This window comes from Amblyomma maculatum, chromosome 8 (genome assembly GCF_055883805.1).
Source record: "Amblyomma maculatum isolate TAMU_Amacu chromosome 8, ASM5588380v1, whole genome shotgun sequence".
NCBI classification, from domain to species: Eukaryota; Metazoa; Arthropoda; class Arachnida; order Ixodida; family Ixodidae; genus Amblyomma; species Amblyomma maculatum.
Window position 1 is genome coordinate 116,298,863 of NC_139351.1, and position 19,978 is coordinate 116,318,840.

A 19,978-nucleotide genomic window follows, 5' to 3' on the forward strand; every position below is an offset into this window, starting at 1 on the left:
ACTGCGAAATGAACATTACTTCAGTTTTGCTCCTATTGAGTTTTAGCCTACAGTTTTGCATAAATTTATCCTGTACATGCAATGAAGCCCGTTATACTTAGTGGCACGGGCAAAGTCATTATTTTTTATTACTTTTGGGCAGCTTTACCATAGTATATGTACATGCCCTGAATATGTCGCTGTAATTAACTCTGAAATATATGGAACGGCGTCCGTGGTCTGTAAGTTCATATATTTTCAATTGCTTCAAATTGTAATGATGACCAGTTTAGACATAGTTTCTTGTCAAGTCCTTTGCCTTATGTGCTTGCTGAATATGCCTGTTATTTATACTGGCTCTCGTGCATTATGTATGCAACACGAAGCGTCTGCTTTCGAAAAGGAAACAAGCATCGTAAAAATTATACATTTTAAGGGATATGATCGGACGCAAGTTTTAAAAGTGACGCGCTTTAGTCCAATAGCGCGTTTTGCGCATGGAGATTCATCGCAAACCAAATTTTGGGTATTAGCAACTGCAGTTGTGGCGTCAATACTCGAGTAGGAACGAAAGCTTCAGATATACTGATTTTTAATGCTGGCGTTTGTCATGTACCTTTCATTTAATCGGAGGTGGAACCACTGCGGATGTCATAAAAGCATCGCAGATATCAAAAACGGTTAGGAAGTATCAATGTCAGATGTGGTAGTTAAACGGAAATTCAAAATTCGCGCTTCACCACGCAGCGCATTTTGTTCATGAGCCACTCTGCACTTTCAGTAGCTTAAAAGTGTATATATACTAATTTTCTCTCATGTCTTGAATTTATATCATCTCACAGGGCGATTACATATTGAAGTGTTGATTCACTCAAGTTGACCTGCTTGTAGAGGGCGCGATAAGCAGGACAACTTCCTGTATAGCATGTGATGTTTTTCCGGTTTATTCCGTCATGGCTGCCGTCGCGCTGCGCACGGAGTTAACGGAGGAGCTCGGAAGGTGAAGTCTGAAAGGTGACAGTACTGCCGAGGAAACTACCGCAATACTCGAGAAGAAAGTGCAAATATGCGTGATCGACCGGCCAGCTGAAGAAGTGGGCGAGAACACGCAGCGGTCTTTACGGTGAGAACATCCTTTCCTGACATTTTTCTTGGACGTCTTCGCAGATTGCTGCAACTTTCGCACGGACCGTCCGTCCGTATCACTTCGGCTGTACTACGGTTCCCTGTTCTTGTAGCGCGAAATAGGTGAAGCGGAAGGAGAGAACACTTCTACGGGGTCATTTCTATTCACGTTTATATTTATTTTGCCGACAAAATTTATCTCCCGTAACGAGCTAAAGCAGAGGCCAAGTTTTCCGCTCTGCAGCAAATCCACTTGCTGAGCTAATTATAAAAAAAGGGAAGGGTGACTTTTTCGTCTGCACCGCTTCATTTTTATTTTTTCTCCCTGTCACTTTAACTCCGGCCTTGTTTGAAATGGGGTAATTTCAAGCTCCTATATTTGGGCGCTGCTCATAACGCTTCAAAAACTGAGCCCGCCGGAGGGAGATAAGTAGCAGGGAGCGCTCTTACTGCTCGCTCTCCCGCTAGCGTGTTTGTGCTCTTGGCGTTTTCGCGGTCACGACGTATTTTGCTGTTGCTTCGTTTGGTTCCCGCCGGGTGCGGTTTGGCACCCGACGTCTCCTACTCAGTTCATGTATATTTAACTCTCTCTGTCTGCGGACGGCAGCCATCCAAAGTGGCCTAGTGCTGGCGAAAAAGAAGCTCGAGATGAGAGAAGACGACTCCCCAGGCTCTCTTGGGTGTCCGGCTGCGTCAATCGAGACGTGTTGTCATTTGTCGCGCACTCTTGGCGCCCGCGCGCACCGTATCGTGTGTGACGGCGCTGCCTCTCGGCGCTGTATCTTCCGCCAAAGTGATCGTCAGTCGCTCTGGCGAATTTGAGCGGCGCCAAAAGAGAGCGTCGAGACAACTTCGCGCCGAAGCTGTCGAGGCACGTTCGAAGCGCCGCGCGCTGTGCTGGAGGAACTAGCCAAGCGATGAAGCCAGACATTTTTAAGAGTCAAGAAAAAGAAAGAAAGAAAGTACGTAGAAGAGCTAGCTTTTCGTGCAACATGTCGATTCTCTGACTGTGTTTCGTGTCTCTGGATTGTTATACTCAATCCTAGACAAATTTATGCTTCTGCATAAATGCGGAAAGCGATGTAGACATGTGGTTTTTGATACGTATTACGTGTTGCAATATATTTATACTGCAGTCAAAGACCCGGGTGTTAGCAAGGTCAGGAATACAACCAATAAAAAATGCACTAGCCGGCGGACAAGGAAACTATTGCAATTTACAAGGATACGAAATTCGGTAGAAAGAAAGCAAGCTGGAAATTATGATTATCGTTGCATAAATACGACAGGATACGAGTAGAAACCGCATCAATAAATTAGACACGTGGAACATAAGAAAAAATAAAACCGCCCTGCCATGGTGGCGCAGTGGTTACGGCGCTCGACTACTGTTCCCAAGGATATATTGTTGTTGTTGTGACTGTAAGAAGAAGGAAAAGAAAATGCACGGGCCTGTACTGGCTCCACCTCCGCTGCCTCCTGCAGACAAAAGAGAAAATAGACAAGAAAGAAAAGCAAGGGGGAGAGAAAGACGCGCACCGCAACAACAGCCGTCGTCCACCACCGAAGCGGTGGCGGGTGTAATGACGGCCTACAACAGATAAAAATTCGGTGGCAGGCTAGCCCCGCCACAAGCGGTGGTGACCTACCTGCCCCAGCCCCATCAGGGGAGTACCCAGTACTGTGCCCAAGGAAGCGGAATCGAATCCCGGCCTCGGTGGCTGCGTTTCGATGGGGGCGAAATGGAGTGACGTCCGTGTGCTGTGCGATGTCAGTGCACGTTAAAGGACCCCAGGTGGTCGAAATTTCCGGAGTCCTCCACTACGGCGTCTCTCATAGCCCGAGTCGCTTTGGGACGTTAAACCCCACAAACCAACAAAACATAAAACCTTTACCAATAGCGCTATATCGTACAGCGGTCGTTCGGACTTCGTGTGTGTCGCAAACTGGACCAGAAGAAAATGTCCAGATGCAGTCCATAAATTTTGCGTTTGCAAAGAAAGACGACAAAATAAAATTTTGAGCTTGGATATGGCCTTAATATTTGAATAACGCTGTTCAGAGTGCTGTTTGTTTCAAACTTAATCATTCAAATTGCTGTTTTCACTGGCCTTTACTAAAATCCATCTACCGTCTAGCACCGGCGATTATAGGTACTAAAGCTGATGCGAGATGCCGTTCGGATGATTATCAGCTTCTCGTTTGGTTTGTATTCAGTATTGCTAACAACTCCAAACGCGTGTTTTTCTCATTTTAATTCATTACCCTCCAGAAATTTTATTGCGTTCGAGGATGTCGTTTTTTCCGGGTACATATGTAGATAAAAGAGGAGGAGGAAGGAGGGGGGGGGGGGGGTGCGAACAAGCTTTGATCCCAGCGTCGAAGATGCGTTGATAGCTGCAAATTACGCTCCCCTAACATACGCCACGTGATATGGGGTGCATATACAAATGGGTATACAAGCTTTCCCAGGCCTGGTGCTCGACTTCTCTGGGGCGAAATGTTTGGAACAAAGATACGTGACCCCACCTTGTGGAAAGAAAAAATAAACACCAAGCGCTGAAGCTTCATTCGCATCATTAGAACTCCAAATCATCAAAGAATTCTTATTTTCCGGAAAGTCGAGGTATCCGTGATTGCGCCATCTAAATTCTACGGCCTCGCATCAGTCATTTGATGTAGCTCGGGATATCGAGCAGCGTAATTACCCGGAACGTGTATATGTACACGCACATGACATATTCTGCGTGGGTCTGTTTGGAAATAGAAATGCTTATTGTCCGGAAAGTCGAGTCATCCGTGATCGTGCCATCGAAGAAGTGGCGTTCTTGGCGAAATAGCTCGGGGCAGCTGCACTGCTGCCTCTCAGCCGTGAAGAACAGCGGAGCAGGACAGCGCAAGGAAGGCGGCGGGTCAAGCGTGACTGTGTCGCTTGTCGTGTCGCCTTCCGTGTTTTTCCCTTCTTTGCTTGTTTGCGTCTTCCCGGTCCCCCCTTCGACCGCGAGAAAGGCCGCTAGGCAGTGTCACGCCGGTCACGCGCTCCGCGCGCCCCCTTCGCTCGGGCAAAAGCGAGGTGAACCAAATGCGATCTGCACGCCTACCTGGCCATGGCTCTCTAAACTGTGCCGCAGGAGGCATCAAGACGCGCGCACCCCGGGGATGTTCGCCGTCACGTGGAGGTGGCATACAGTGCAGGCTTAAGAGGCCAGTGCTGCGAGGCGACGAAGTTTTAGAAGCTTTTTGTCTTCTCTTCCAGATAGGAGCTGATGGAGTTCGGCTGGTCAGGTACAGAAACATCTGTTACTTGTGTGACTGTAGGGGGGGGGGGGGCTAAATTATTTAGTTTAAAGGGGGGCTAAATTATTTAGTTTAAAGGGAGAGAAATAAAGTTTTTATCGGAGTAGGCGAGAAATCTCCGCGCTATAGGTGAACAGCCTCCTCATTCCAGGAAGCCGTTCCCGAGCCATTTTCCGAGTATTAGTATTAGTAGTAATAGTAGCAGCAGTAGTAGTAGTAGCAGTAACTATTACAACAAAGGAGTTTGGGGCATGCTTGCCCCTGAGCCCCCGCACGGCCTTATGCAGTTTACGTACAGTCTTTTTCAAAAGTATACAGCCCAAGGGGTTTCCTTTGCAGCCCCGTAACAGGGCTCGTAACGCAACTCTAGCGTTCGAAATCTCATAAATGACAAATCTTGTCCTCATTCTCCTCTAGAATGCATTCATATTCCAGTATTGCTGCCAGGAGCCGCATTACAGGGCTTAGAAGCAAGCCCCTTGGGCTGTATATTTTTGACAAAGACTGTACATGTTCCTATATGGTTCATGACGTCGGCAGCCCAGTCTGTGGCGATCTTCGCTGCCGGGTGCGGCCGCAGCTGCCGCTCGCGGAATCACGCGGATGCCAAGTGCTAGCTTTGCGCCGATTTGCGCATGCGCAACTGCGTGTATACAAACGCAGGCGAGACACAGCGGCCGCAGCACATTCGCTTCGCATGGAGGAGAGTCGGACCTCTGCTCAGCCATGGTATCGACAGGAGAGGCTCAATTCCTCGGATCCAGTAGTTGTCGCGTGGCAATTGGCCATTCAGCAAAGAAAGAATGAATCATCATCATCGTCGTCGTCATCATCATCAGCCTGACCATATCCACTGCAGGGCGAAGGCCTCTCCAATATTTCTCCGCTTAACCCGGTTCTGTGCTAGCTGCATCCACTTGACCCCCGCGAACTTCTTAACCTCATCCGCCCACCTAACTTTCTGCCACACCCTGCTACGCTTTCCTTCCCTTGGAATCCAGTTTGTTACCCTAACCGGCCATCGGTTATCCTCTCTTCGGACTACATGTCCTGCACATGCCCATTTCTTCTTCTTAATTTCCACTAGAATGTCGGTAACTTGAGTTATTTCTCTGACCAACTCTGCACGCTTCCTATATCTTAATGTTACTCCTACCATATTTCGTTCCATAGCCCTCTGGGTTGTCCTCAACTTAAGTAGAACTCTCTTGGTTAGCCTCCACGTTTCAGTCCCATAGGTGAGTACAGGTAAGATGCAACTGTTATACTTTCCTCTTTAGCGATACCGGTAAGCTGCTAGTCATGATCTGTGAGTGCTTGCCAAACGCGCTCCATCCCAATTTTATTCTTCTTGTTATTTCCTTTTCATGGTCCGGATCTGCGGTTACTACTTGTCCTAAGTAGACATATTCGCCTACTACTTCCAGTACTTCGCTACCTAATGTAAATTGCTGTTCCTTCCCGAGGCTGTTGAACATTACCTTAGTCTTCTGCATAGAATGAATACCGAATACCGATGAATGAATACCGAATGGCTAAACGAGCAGCAGAGACGCCTGAACAGAGAGAAGAACGTCTCGCCAAGCGGAGACGCTAGGATGCAGGGCGTAACAGGCGGCGCATAGCAGCTCAGATGGAGCCTTCGGAAGACCAAGGGCAACCGACGACAGCGACAGAAGAGGGTGTAAAGGCCCGCTGGGTAACTGATCATACCATTCGACTGTCAGAAAGTTCATCTACGACTCGAACATTTAGTTGAAGCAGACCTCGTGAACAATACGTTTCAACACATGTACAGTGTATGTGAAGTAATGTGGCCGCGTGTTACTATCCTGATCACTGGGCCGTGTTTCTTTCGCGGGTCTCTCCCCTGATGGGGCTGGTACAGGTTGGTCACCGCCGCTTGCGGGGGGGGGGGGGGGGGGGGGGGCTAGCCTGGCACCGAATTTTTATCTGTTGTAGGCCGTCATTGCACATGTCACCGCTGGCGGTGGACGACGGCTGTTGTTGCGGCGCGCGTCTTTCTTTCCCTCTTCCTTTTCTTTCTTCTCTATATTCTCTTCTATCTGCACGAGGCAGCGGAGGTGGCTCAGCTACAGAGCCAGTAGCAGGCCCGTGCATTTTCTTTTCCTTCTTCCTACAACCACAACAACTACAACGTGTTTCTTTCTGTGTATGAAAAAAAAAAAAAAAATGATGTGTGACGATCGATGTCTCTCCATTGCTAATCAATATCAACATGCCGAAACCAGAGGAAAGTAGCTCTCGCTACTTATATCCCGCCGTAACCGAGCTAAGTTACTGCCATTTTTTTTTTTTTTTCAAACGCTTAGTTCTTAAAGGTGTCCCGAAACGCACCTAATTAAAATTATCGGCTCGTACGGGTCGCCATTGACACTCTTCGTTCGTACAGTCTACTCGTCGTGATATTGCAAATATAGCTTGAGAGAGCAAAAAAAAATTTGAAATAAAAAAAAAATTAGTTGCAAGAGACGAGGCTCACTGCTGTGCCTGTATATTAGGCGAGACGTTCTTTACCCTGTGCTCGAATTATTGGACGCCACCCAAGGATGCGGGATCGAATCCCGGCCTCGGCGGCTGCGTTTCGATGGAGGCGAAAAGCAAGGCGCCCATGTGCTGTGCGATGTCAGTGTACGTTAAAGAACCCCAGGTGGTCGAAATTTCCGGAGTTCTCCACTACGGCGTCTCTCATAGCCTGAGTTGCTTTGGGACGTTAAATCCCACAAAACCAAACCAAACCAGCCTTTATGCATGGTGTCCCTTTTTGAGGTCACTTTCTTGTAGAGGCAAACTCCGTCGGCTCAACATCGTGACCGAAAACTTCTCGCGTTTACTTGACGTCGATAAGAAATGTTAGTCGCGTGGACTTGAGTCATAACGGACGTACGAGTTGTGTCGTTGGCCGTACTAAAGAATGTGCACCTCCCTTGGGTTTCATGCTTCGGATCGACCCATCGTACTATGATCAAGTGCAATCCCGATGCGGAGGTACGGACGCGGTGTATCGGCGCTTTCACGTGTTCGCTCTTAAGGAGCGGACAGACTTGTGAACTTTGCGGGACACAGTGTTGGCCGCGGAACAATGTACTGCGTAGACTGTGCGTTTTTAGCACGAATGACGTCATAACCACGGGTGAGAATTTCCCAAGTCCCGTCTGGCTTTTCCACACGCAAGTGGAGGAAAAGGCGGACGATAAATGCGAAACCTGCGGAGAAAGGGGTACTCTGGATCATATAATCTGGCAATGCCTTGATTCCCCTGGCGCCAAGGAAAACATAAATAGTAGAGAAGCCTGGGAACTGCTACTGCGGAGCGAGTCCCCCGCTAACCACCAGCAAGCTATCCGCCTGGCGGCTGAAGCCGCGAAGAAAAACTGTCGCTTCGCCTGTCTGTATAGTCGCGGAGGCCCCGGCCTCCGTCCCATAGGCCTGCGTGCCGGTGGCGGAGAGTAGGGGGCCTTCTACATCGATGGAAAAATAAAGTTCATAACAGCAGCAGCACGGCGCTGTGTTGTACAAGTCTTCCGTGCCGTGCTCCGCCTATTGCGCTGTAGCCATGGGTTGTCTGAGCTAACTTTGCCAAACAAAGATGACCTCTGTAACCGCCGCCATGGCCGTGAGACCCTTGGCTCCCTCCTCCCTCTCCATCTGATACCGCTGAAACTCGCGTCGTATTACGTAACACGACTTGAACGTCTCTTCGATTTTTCGGTGTGTGGATTCATGATCGATTCGTTGACGGATTTTCCTGGCAACGAGAAACGCCGATACAGTCCGCTTTACATACGAGTAGGTCAAACTGTCGCGTGGTTTTCCTGCTTTGCTTAATGTCAGTAAATTGTTAAATAGTAGGCACCAAATTTTTGGTTGCGTCCTGCTGCGGTGGTGCCGCCCAAGAATGCGGGATCGAATCCTAGCCGCAGCGGCTGGTTTTCTATCGTATTGTTTCGATTTCCGCTGCCGAATCATGGGTGTCACGCCAGCGTTCAGCCAGTCTGCCTGAGGAGCTGGAATGACACTGAATTATAAGCGATGAATATATCACTGCCTTTTTTAATGTCTCGCGTCACCTGTATATTAAACTTTGACGTCACAGCCGTCGTTCTCTGTTGAAACAGAAACAGCATGAGGGACGAAATTATTATTTAATGGACGTTGCGGTTATGGTGTCTCACTTGTCTAAGCAAGAAAACATGCAGTCAGTCGACGATACGCTAAAGCAGCGCCGCGAAGGATGGGCACTGGCGGAATATCGTCGTTTGATTCGTTGCCTGAGTGATTATGCGGTGCATTCAGAGTGTGTTGTCAGGTTGTTATTTTGCTGTAAAAATATATGCCGGGAGTGCTGTTGCATGGATGTTATGCACGCTAAATAAATTGAAGGGCCTGCGAGCTCACCAAGAGAGAGAGAGACGGGGGCAGGACGTTTCTGTGGAGTTCGTCACCGGCGCAAACCTAGCCTGTATTTTTAAATAGGTGATTTTTGCGCTGTACGGGCCTGTGTAAAGAAGCAGTCCTGATGGTTATATTGTTATTATTTGGAATACTGCCGTTCTTATTACAAGACGAAAGCTGGGGGCAGTCAGTCGAACAGAAACATTACATAAAATCGCACGTGGGCAAGACGAGATAAATTGGCCGTGCCACCCAGTCGAAAAAAAAACTGCAGAAATTTTTTTGTTTTTACGACAGAATTTATGCGCGGTTTTTGATAGCAAACCTCGATAGTACAAAAGTTTTTATTGTATTTTTGACACGGTTCTGTAGTTTTTTTCGACTGGGCAGACAGATATGTCATAACATATCTTCAGCAATGTTTACAGTGCAGTCAGGGCACACCATATATAATATATGCACGGCCGACGTATGCTTGGTTTGTTTCGTGGGGTTTAACATTCCAAAGTGACTCGGTCTATGAGAGACGCCGTAGTGAAGGGCTCCGGATAATTTCCACCTCCTGGTGCTTTTTAACGTGCACTGATAGCACAGCACACGGGTGCTTTATTTTCGCCTCCATTGCAAAGCGGCCGCCGTGGCCGGGATTCGGTCCCGCACCTTTGGGCACAGTAGTCGAGTGCTCTAATCACTGCATCACAACGACGGGGCTGTCGTAGATATCGCTGCAGCCGGTCGCCACGCGTGCATCGCAAGGAGTACAAACTATCTGCCCAATATTGGAGTTTGTTGGAAGTGCATGTAATGGTCCTATTTCGGCCGGACATTGCCAACACAGCCCCAATATTTGGCCGGTGCTTCGCGCTGCCTTGGTTACTGCCACTCTCGCTCTATGCATTTTACGTCGTCGCTTTCGTGAACTTCCGTCCGTGCGCAATGGATAGCTTTGAGTGGTCCCGAAATTTTGAAGTGCGCTGCCAGAAAACTCTCAGTCAGAGACTTCGCCGATCCTGCCTGGAGCCTGACATTCAAACCCTAGCCTCGAACCGAAAGCGAAACGAAACGCGACGTGTTTGAGCACATATTTCGTATTTGGACAATTTGGGCAAATCGGCTGCAATAATTTATTTTCCTGCACTTCGGTTCATTTTTACGCTCTCTAAACAGCAAAACGCGCAGCAAAAAGACAGTGCATTCGTTCGTGCGTTTTGTCTTTGTCGCCATCTCTTACCAAGAGGCTACACCTCTACTCAACAAAAGCAAACGAACAAATCTGGAAAGTTGTATCGGTTTTTCTTTGCAGCTGTCTATGGCCACAGAGGAAACCCCCAACTTTTTCTCTCCTTTCCTGAAGTTTGGCTCGGCTTGCCACGGGGGACCCCCTGCGTGTAGCCTGTATGATATACGGACCGTGTGCTGCTCTGGCCCCGTGAGCTCTTGCTCTTTACCCTCTCTCTTCGTAGACTTACGTCACTGGCGACGTCACCCGCCAGTCCAGTGACGCATTCAGCCTTGCGCGCGAGACGCAGCGCATGCAAAAAAGCGCGGCACAAACAAGCGAATAAAGCAAAATGGGCGCCGTGTATAAGCTTACAACGGAGCACCTTGGCGGTCGGCAGCCTCCCCCGCCTCCGCCGAGGTCGCGAGATTTCGGGGCCACTCGTACTTCTTGCGCGGCCTCCTTCAGTCAGAAGAGAAAGTGCCGCTCTATATCGGGCCGAGAGTGGCGCCTTAAAATAAGAACGCCTCCCTCCGAGAAAATAAAGCGAGCCAAAAGGGCTGCTCCGCCCCGCTCTGCTCTGTGTTGCACTATTACCGTTGCTTTTTATCGTTGTTGTTTGGCGTGCGGCGGCTTCTGCGATGCTGGAGGCATCGATGTGACAGCCCGGCCTCTTGAGGTTTCGGCAATTGGCTTCATTCATCTTCGCCCCCTCGTAGGTGCTGGTGCCTCGATGCCGCCCTGTTGCGACAGTTGTCGGCGTTGTGCTGCGACGTATCGCTGTGATGCGCGTGTATCGATGCGATTGCGAGAGCCGTACTCGCTGTAGCCCACCTTCCCTCCTTCTCCCCAAAAGTAGAAAACAAACAAAAAACACAAAATTTAAAGGGAAAGGAACTGCGCAGTTCATTCCCCTCTTTAATCAACCACGCAAAAGAGGAAGAAAAAAAAAGGGGGGGGGGGGGGAGAGAGAGAGAGAGAGAGAGAGAGAGAACATCTGCGCTGTTCTAATTTTTATTGGCTGTTAACTTCCTCATATATCCTCCTGAAACGTGGCAGTGTAAAATTTGACTAATATATTCTTGTCAGCGGAATCTCATGTGCCGCAGCCAGGGAAGGTTTCAGTAATTAGCTATAGTGCTAGAACCTAGCTGAGAGTGAGGGGGGGTGGCTTTTTATTAGAGAGATTGTTTAGGTGGAACATAGAAATGGTGACATGCTACTCTCTACTGACGAAATGTTTTTGCAGAGGAAAAATGCAGAAAGGAAGGGTGCAGGAAATAGTTGAATAAAACATTTAAATATAAATATATTGATGCGTGGGTGATCCGCCTCCCTTGGAGCTGTCAACCATCCGTCACCAGAGTCCATGGGACCGATGGCTCGAGGTCACGTCGGGCAGCTTGGGCGGGGGTTGCGTGTTCGTGTCCATCGGGTCAGTCGGGTCTTTCGGGTCCTTCATCTCGGTCCTGATCGGTATGTCTGTTCTCCTTGTCTTCAGGTCCGGGCTGGGGGCTGGGCGGTGGTATTGTTCAGGTCTGGGCTTGAATGGCTGGGGCGAAGCTGCTCGGCGATGTCCCTGGGCCCTCGGTGATGGTCCCGGCTTGAAGATGGCCTCGATGCTCCAAGGCGAGGATGGGGATGCCGTACGCCGCACCTCCAACCAAATGTTACGAAGCGGCAAGCCGATGAAGACAAGAGACAGAACATGACCGATGACGATGGTAGATGACGTTTAATGAATGTTCGCGGGCCTAGCGCGAGCGCTCCTGCCCTCGCCACTGGCCGCTTCTTCTTCCTTGTCGTCCGTAACATGACATCGTACCGGCATCAGACATCGTACCGGCAAGCCGTTCTATTCTTCCTTCTTCCTCTTCTTCAAGCATCCAGACACGCCCATCATCATGCCATAAAATCATTAACATCGCTAAACTTCCTCGTCCACGATCGGGACGATCGCTCGGTGGCCCCGGGTCATGTTACGGACGACAAGGAAGAAGAAGCGGGCAGTGGCGAGGGCAGGAGCGCTTGCGCTAGGCCCGCGAACATTCATTAAACGTCATCTACCATCGTCATCGGTCATGTTCTGTCTCCTTGTCTTCATCGGCTTGCCACTTCGTAACAATATGTAAACGCTTGTGGTCATCACTGCATTGGCTAAAGCATGGGATATCGTGTAGTGAGTGTGGTCCACAAGCATCCATGGGACCAAGGAAAGGTCGGTGCTTTGCGTTTCAAAAATTCTGTCATCATATTGCACATCCCCCTACACGCCTCCAAACTTTCAAAATTAATCAAAAAGTACTTGAAACATGCATTGTGGCTTATAGCGAGGGTTTCGTATCTGACTGTTCTGATACCTGTGAAGAAATTTACACCCATAAAGGTGCGTTTTTCTATCCTTGATGCGGGATTCCACATCCCTCAAGTGCAGAGTATGCACAGTTTACAAGAAACGTATTTGGGCGCCAGGCCGGGTCCTGCATGAAGGCGCCAGCCGCATCTGGGGGTGAAGGAACATTTGCTCGGCCGGCATAAACACTGCCTGCCTCCTCGAGCAACAGGCCGGGTGCCGCCGCCAACAAAGCGATGGGGTTTATAGATAAAGATGCTGCAGCAGGAGCCTAGCTGGCGCCCAATTTCCTTTCATCCACGGGGGCGGGCCAGGTGCTTGAGCTGGCTGGTGACGTCATCAACACCCCCCTCCTTCAAAGCAACAGTGCAGTTGCTTCTGGATTCGGGACATTTGAAATTCGAGAAGTTCCTTCGAAAGGGGATTCAGAAAGCAAACGAGGGGGAGGGAGTGAACCTTCGAGGTAGAATTCTCCCTCGTGTGAATCCTTCCCCTCTTGCAAAATTGGCGCACAGTATGGCTGCCGCGTGCTAGATGGGGTGCGATACTTGCAATTGTACCGTCCCACCGCAATGGTTAGGTCACTTGACAGCTGAGTATGAAGACGCGGGTTTGATTCCCGGCCCCGTTCTGGCGGAGAGGAAACTCAGGGCGCCCATGTGCTGTGCGATGTCGGTGGACGCGCCCTCTAGCGCAACTCAGCGCATCTGGAAGCCAGTGCCCCAGAGCCATGCGTGATTATTGGAGCAGCGTGGCACGGGATGGAACTTCGAAGCTGGGCTCCAGGCACTGTACGAGGCTACTTGACCTTCGCGCGCATTAGATGGGACATGTCGCGGAAAATGTATACTGTAATGAGTACGCGCGAAGTGAATCCCTATCAACTACACTATAAGCCACGCAGGCAGAGAATGGGTGGGGCATACAGTGTGTCCCATCTAAGATGATGAAAAAAAAAAAAAAAAGAAACGTTGAAGTCAAATGATTGTTATCATGTGAAGAACGCAAGAAAAACAATCTCAACATCCATAGTGTATCTTCAGTGAGCAATGTGTGTGATGTGCAATGTATGTAACGTGTGTGCCAGTAAGAACCTAAGCAGACCGCAACAGCTAGTCGTAGCAGTAGTAGTAGCAGCAGTAGCAGTACAAGCTTGTGGATCCAGCACCTGAACGGCTTCCGCACATTGAAACCTTAAAATAATTAAAATATTTAGCCAATCTGCGGTGGACGTTGTTGTGTAAATATCTTATATTTTGAGTGCAATACAAAACAACAAAAAAGCGGTGATAGCATAGTGCTCTCATGCCTGCATGGGCCGAGCAAGCTGATCTGGTCGTTCTGGCGCAGGTTCAAAACGCAATTGCGGCATTTGTTGTTTTTTGCGCCGCAGATGAAACTGGCGCATGCGCAGATGAATGGCCTTAAAGAATGGTATCATAGAGCTTGCACTCTAAAAACCCATTCAAGCTACTCCATTTATACTCATGGCTTTGAAAAGATGAGATATTCCGTGAGCGTTGTCACGAACGTGAATGGTGATGTGTAGCCTCAGAGATCCGAAGATCACAAAAGAAATAGTGTACTTGATGTCATTGCAGTTCTTTTAATTAAAATGGCAGCGGTGGCCATACTTTTATTTGTTTTTTTTTTCGCCTTTTCTCGCTCCTAAAGGCCACGCTTCGGGTGTAATTAACCTATGATTTGAACATGGTGATCAGCACATACAGGCCCCCTATAATTTGCATTCAATTGCTACTTAAAACGCTCTGTCGCGAAATGTCATTAGCTTTTCTAGACCGCATCCTTATCACAGGTTCGTGGCGTCATTTACACAGTTGGAGAGGCAGAACCCCGTCTGCGCTCTTTCGTGGTGCCCTCATTTTGTGTACTTTCTAGGAGTTCGAAACTTGTGCCCTATAGTTTCGGTGTTCGTTCAATTCCCACCTCAAGCGAGCTTCCAAAGTTCCCAAGCTAACCGATCGCGCATGCGTGGCTTCCAATTAACGCGCGCCTCTCAAATGCGTGTTGTAAGAATGGGCGACAAAGGGTCGATGCAAGTGGCAAAAGAAACCCAGTGTGTCTCAGAACTCATTGCCGATAATTGAGCCGCTGTGCTCTGTCTTGCGTCAAAACGGTGCAGCGTTGGGCAAGCTGTGTTTCTGATTCTGACCTATGGCGCTGAAAAAGCGAACTTGCCTGTTCTAGCTGCACAGTACCCAGAAATGTGGCGCAACAAACACAATCACATGCGAAGAAACGCAACACAGGCGCGCACTACCAACTGTGATATGGATCTGAACACACACTTCCTCTTCACTCCTCCTCTTCTGCACCCAAGTACAACTTCTCATCTTCTTTGCCAAGGAGATAGTAGCACTTTCTTCCCCGCAGAACATAAACATCGTCCAAGCATGACACTCACCAATTCTACACTCACGCACATCTCCACACACCTCTTCTTTGCCCAGCAGCCAATACCACAATCGCCCCAGTGTACCACATCCATCCCAATTCACCCCAAAGAGCCGAGCACCAGGCCGGGGGAAAGCTTGTACCCATTGAAAAACCGGTGGGTACCCGGCGGCACCAGGGATCAAACCTGGTACCTCCCGAACACGAGGAGGATGCAGCACCAATTTGCCCCTCAAGCTGTTATTCTGTTCTAGCTGGCTAGCCCCACGCCCAAAGCAGTTCGCCCTACGGTCCTGTGTAAGGTCGAAAGTGGCTCGAATCAGCCGGAACTCACTATACCTGTGAGGAGGACGAGGAAAAACATTTATTATATAAACTTCCTTTTCTTCCTGAGTGGAGCCCTCAGTCCAGGGCTCCATGTGCCGCCTCAATCCTGCAGGCCCGCCAGAACAGCTGTCGCTGGTCTTGCGGGTTGTTGCGAATAAAACGGTCTCATGAAGAATAAATACAAATCAGTCCATAAGCCCATGGGCCACGGCAATCCTCTCGGCCCGCTCGATTAGCCGGCGTTGTTCGGCCAGCTCCGTGCGGGACAAGGCATCTTCCCAAGATGAGAGGGTGGGGTGAGGTACAGGTGGAATGCCGCCGGGTGGCTTTGGGCAGGCCCAAACAGAATGATATAGTATAGGTCGGTGTTGTTGGCAGGTGGGGCATTTATCTGGGTAGCGGGTGGGGAAGAACAAATGTTTGTGGTACAAATTTGTATACGTGTGAGTCTGCAGTTGTCGCCATGCCACAGCTTCGGCCTTGGTGAGTGTTGGGTGCGGCGGTGGCAGAGTTCTCTGTGTACGGTAATATAGCGTAATGTGGGTGTAAGACTGTAGAACTGTGCTGGCGTCCTCTGTGTCTACTTCCCCTTTGCTTCCGTCGACAGCGCCCGGAAGGTTGCTGCTCGGGCGAGCACGTGCGCACTCTCGTTGCCAGGAAGGGAGGAGTGACCAGGAGTCCAAACAATTTTAACAATGGGAAAGGTATCATAGTTTATAGGTGAGAGCACGCGTGAAGCCTCGAAAGATAATGTATTCTTCGCGAAGGCGCGACACGCAGCTTGTGAATCTGTGATTATTGTGTATGTCGGACTGGTGTGATATTTGTAACATGTGTCCATGTGGTGTATGAAGGCGAGTGCTACCGCTATGGCAGTCTCCTCAGCCGTCGTGCTCGAGTTCCTGCCACGAACGGAGCCCGTAATCTTAATTGAGCCATTGGCGTCCGTAACAGCTAGTGCCATAGCGTCTGTGCCCGATGGATATCTCGCCGCGTCGACATATAAAACAGTTTGGACACCTCTGTACTGGCGCAGGAGTGCCTTTACTCTAGCGGGCCTACGACCAGTGTGGAGTGCGGGGTCCATATTCTTTGGGACTGGCGCGACCCTGATCTTAGCTGCCAGTTTGGACGAGATGGCATGGTACCTCTGTTGCAGCGGTGTTGTCGGCTCCGGGTAGCCTATAGCCTACGGAGAACAGTCCGGCCCACTCTAGTGTCTCGAAGGCGCGTGAGTTGGCCATTCACGCGCCTGTGAATGCTGTGATACTTGTTCTACAGCGTTGCGCGATAAAATTGATCCTGAAGGTGCAGTCAATTGGCAAAAGAGTCTGCAAAGTGAATTCCGTGAAGTCCGTTTAACTTTCTCGGGCATATTGGCACGTAGGGAGCGTAATGTTGGCTGCAGGCGACTGAGGATCGAGTGCGTGATGCACAGCAAAAAGGAAAAAAAATTCCACCCGCAGTGCTAGATCACTGCTTATTAAGGCACTCTGCAATTTTCACACATTTACTTGCGGATTTTTCAAATAGGTGTGCTGTGTTACTTTAACACCCGTACTAACCCTTTGAAGCTGTTCACGTGCTAGGATGTTGAAGCTCCATAGCATGGGAAGGTGCACGTTGTGTCGGTGTGCTTGTAGGTTTTCCAAACGGTTTTACGCCTGTTCGTATGCGGGCGTTTGGTATTTGTTGAAATGAACAAAACTTGTCGCTAAAAGGTGAACGTGATGTGCGCTGTCCTGGGTGCCATTTCATGCGTTACAATTTTGATAAGTAAATTAGCTCGGCCACCAAGCGCGCTACTGGCTGTACTCGGGGCTTGCATAAATGGGATTTTAAACCCGGATCAAATCTCTAATCTGTAGATACGAGACGCTGTCTTGCTGGTCTGTTATTTTCTGTTTGCTTGCTTGTTGTGACCCTACGGCTAAGTCATATGCCGGCATCTCGTTGTCCGAACCAGAGCTTTTTTAATAACATCATTTGGAAAACTCCGCCTCGGAAAGCGACGAGCTTTAGTATGCATATTTCGGATACTTATGATTTGTGGAGCCATCTAGAAGCCACCGATAAAACCTATCTGCTATTGCAATCATTGCCTTCTGAAAAATCGCTTCTTCTCCTTTTTCATTTCCCGCTTAATTATCTCTGTGGTTGTTAGGTCTAATTTTTTTCTACTGCATCTCTGCCACTGATATTATTTCCTGCAAGTGGGTGTGCATTTATCAACAAGGTGGAAGTTTGCAACTTGGACATGGTTTACTTGGTCGCGGGTACCGCCACTATCCGGTAAACATCCGGATTTTAACCAATCAGAACCGCCGTTTTTTTTTTTTTCTGTTTATATATAGGAGACAGATGAGTTCCAATTCACCTCATCTGTCTCCTCAGGAACCTGTATGAAGGGCTCTTGCCCTTCATACAGGCCACAGTCAGAACTGGGCATGGTCTTACTGATTGGTCTCCGATTGAGAAATGAGTGAGGCAAGGCTGCATACTGTCGCCCTGCCTATTTAACCTATATGCAGAGTGCATCATGAGGAAGGCCGGTCTGGACGAGTCTTTAGCTGGAGTGAAGATTGCTGGAAAACGTTTCAACAACCTTAGATATGCGGATGATACCACTTTAATGGCAGAAAGTGAAGTGGAACTCAAGAGACTTCTGATGCGCGTACAAAAAGAGAGTGAGAAGTTTGGGCTTAAACTGAACATTAAAAAGACAAAGATCATGGCGTCTTGCCCTATCAAGTCCTGGAGCATCAATGGACAAGAAGTGGAAGCTGTGACAGATTTTCTGTTCTTGGGCTCCAAGATTACCTCGGAAGGAGACTGCAGCCATGAAATTAGGAGACGCCTGCTTCTGGGAAAGAGAGCAATGGTTAGCCTTGACCGCCTAGTAAAGAGAGAAAGATCTGCCAACCAAGATCCGTATAACTCGTGCTATGGTCTTTCCAGTTGTGATGTATGGATTCGAGAGTTGGACTGTGAAAAAGGCTGACCGCCGAAGAATTGACGCGTTTGAATTGTGATGCTGGTGAAGACTCTTGAGAGTTCCTTGGACTGCCAGACAATCAAATTAGTCGATATTGTCGACCATAAACCCTGACTGCTCATTGGAGGGTCAAATTCTAAAGTTAAAGCTCAGCTACTTTGGTCATCTGATGAGAAGAGAGGAGTCGCTGGAGAAAAATTTGATGTTGGGAAAGTTTGAGGGTCGCCGGAAAAGGGATAGGCAGCGAACGCGATGGTTAGATTGCATCCTCTTGGCACTGCAGATGAAGTTATGTGATGTTAGGAAGATAGTGAGAGACCGGAAAGCGTGGCGTGACATGGTCCATAGGGTCGCGAAGAGTCGGACACGACTGAACGACTGAAATTAACTGATATATATATATATATATATATATATATATATATATATATATATATATATATATATATATATATATATATATATATATACGTGGGCCCTATGGAAAGTTTCGCAGCTGGTGCACATGACCTTGGCGGAGGCCGGCCGCGCAATGGGCGTAGCTTTTTTTTTATTTATTTTTTTTTCGGAATATGTCAATAAAACCGCTGTCTTTCTGCAGCCACGAAAAAATGAGTCTCCGTTGGAAACAAGTATGGAAAAGCCGGAAAAAGCATTCCCAGCTATCATCCTGTATAGTCATGGCCCGCATAGAAGCCTATATATAGACTGCAGTTCTTATTGTAACGACCTCTAATTATATTTTTCGAGTGACCACCTGCCATCGTTCTTTTTACAGTCCAATTCTAGCAAAGAAATGACTGGTGCCTTACCAAGCAATGGTCAGTTGCTGCACCCTTCATTGGGAGGGTCCTTGTCTATTCAAACATACTTGCCGTAAATCGGTGCAACTTCGCTTAACACCCTTCGCGCAAATGTTCAGTGTGACACCCATCTCAGGGTGTGGTGTAAAGATACGAGACATAGGGGTATCAAAACACCCTTAAGGGTGCAAATGTGATTACTCGCTGCGTCCAGGTCCGGTCCGCGAGCGTTCCCGAACGAGTCACTGTGGGCGGGGCATGCGTCTTTTTTTGTGTGAGTGTGTGTGTCGGTGTCGCGAAGGCTCGTCGCGAAGAAGACTTATTGCAGGCGCTGGACTAATTATCTTCCGAGAGATCTCGGCGTCTGCTTCCAGAGATGCCTCCGCGTGATTTCCTGCCGGCCTGCCACTCGGGCATCGGCAAATAATTAATCGCCGCACGTTGATCGTCCACCGGTTCCGGTGTCAGTGCACGCGCGGGTTCTCTGTCTGCGGCACACTGCACGAATACTTCCGCCGTTCGCATCGGATGACCGTGGAGCGGCGCCTGCTTTGACAAGTTCGCCTGGCAAGACAAGTTTCGGCTTCTGAGCGCGCCGCGAAGCAGTCTCGTCGCGCTCGCAGGCGGAATAGAGTGTGGCTGTTGGGGCGGCTTTTATTAGCTGTCCCCTTTCACACCCGTCCAGAATCCCGCGATGTTTTTTCTTTTTTTTTTCTGTTCGGAGCTCTTTTAATCGTGCTGCCTGCTGAAAAGACACATCACCAATCAGTGCGCCGGGCTTTCAAACGTGACATTAATGAATTTTAGAATATGGGAACCCTACTGGTTATAGGTTATAGAATAATAGCGGGGCGATAATGCGCACACGCGGAGTCCTGCGATGAATAGGCGAGGGATGTGGTAATCACTCTCGGCATACGCACTAGTGCCCGCTATTACCTTATTTACGTAACCGATAGGATCCCCCTATTTTAAAACACCTCCATGCCACGTTTAGAAGCCCGACGCAGTGAATGGCTCGTAACTCGATGTTCTACGGGATACAGCCC

At 48.9% G+C, this 19,978-nt stretch overlaps 1 protein-coding gene across 3 annotated transcripts in view; it reads left to right on the forward strand.

The window, feature by feature from the left end:
• The first annotated feature begins 926 nt into the window (after window positions 1-926).
• LOC146182253 (uncharacterized) overlaps window positions 927-19,978 on the forward strand; it is a 47,539-nt gene continuing 28,487 nt past the window's right edge. For all 3 annotated transcript variants that reach the window (XM_084577315.1, XM_084577316.1, XM_084577317.1), the window contains exon 1: window positions 927-1,102. The gene's annotated coding sequence lies outside the window, so the exon portion shown is untranslated. The remainder of the gene's footprint in view (window positions 1,103-19,978) is intronic.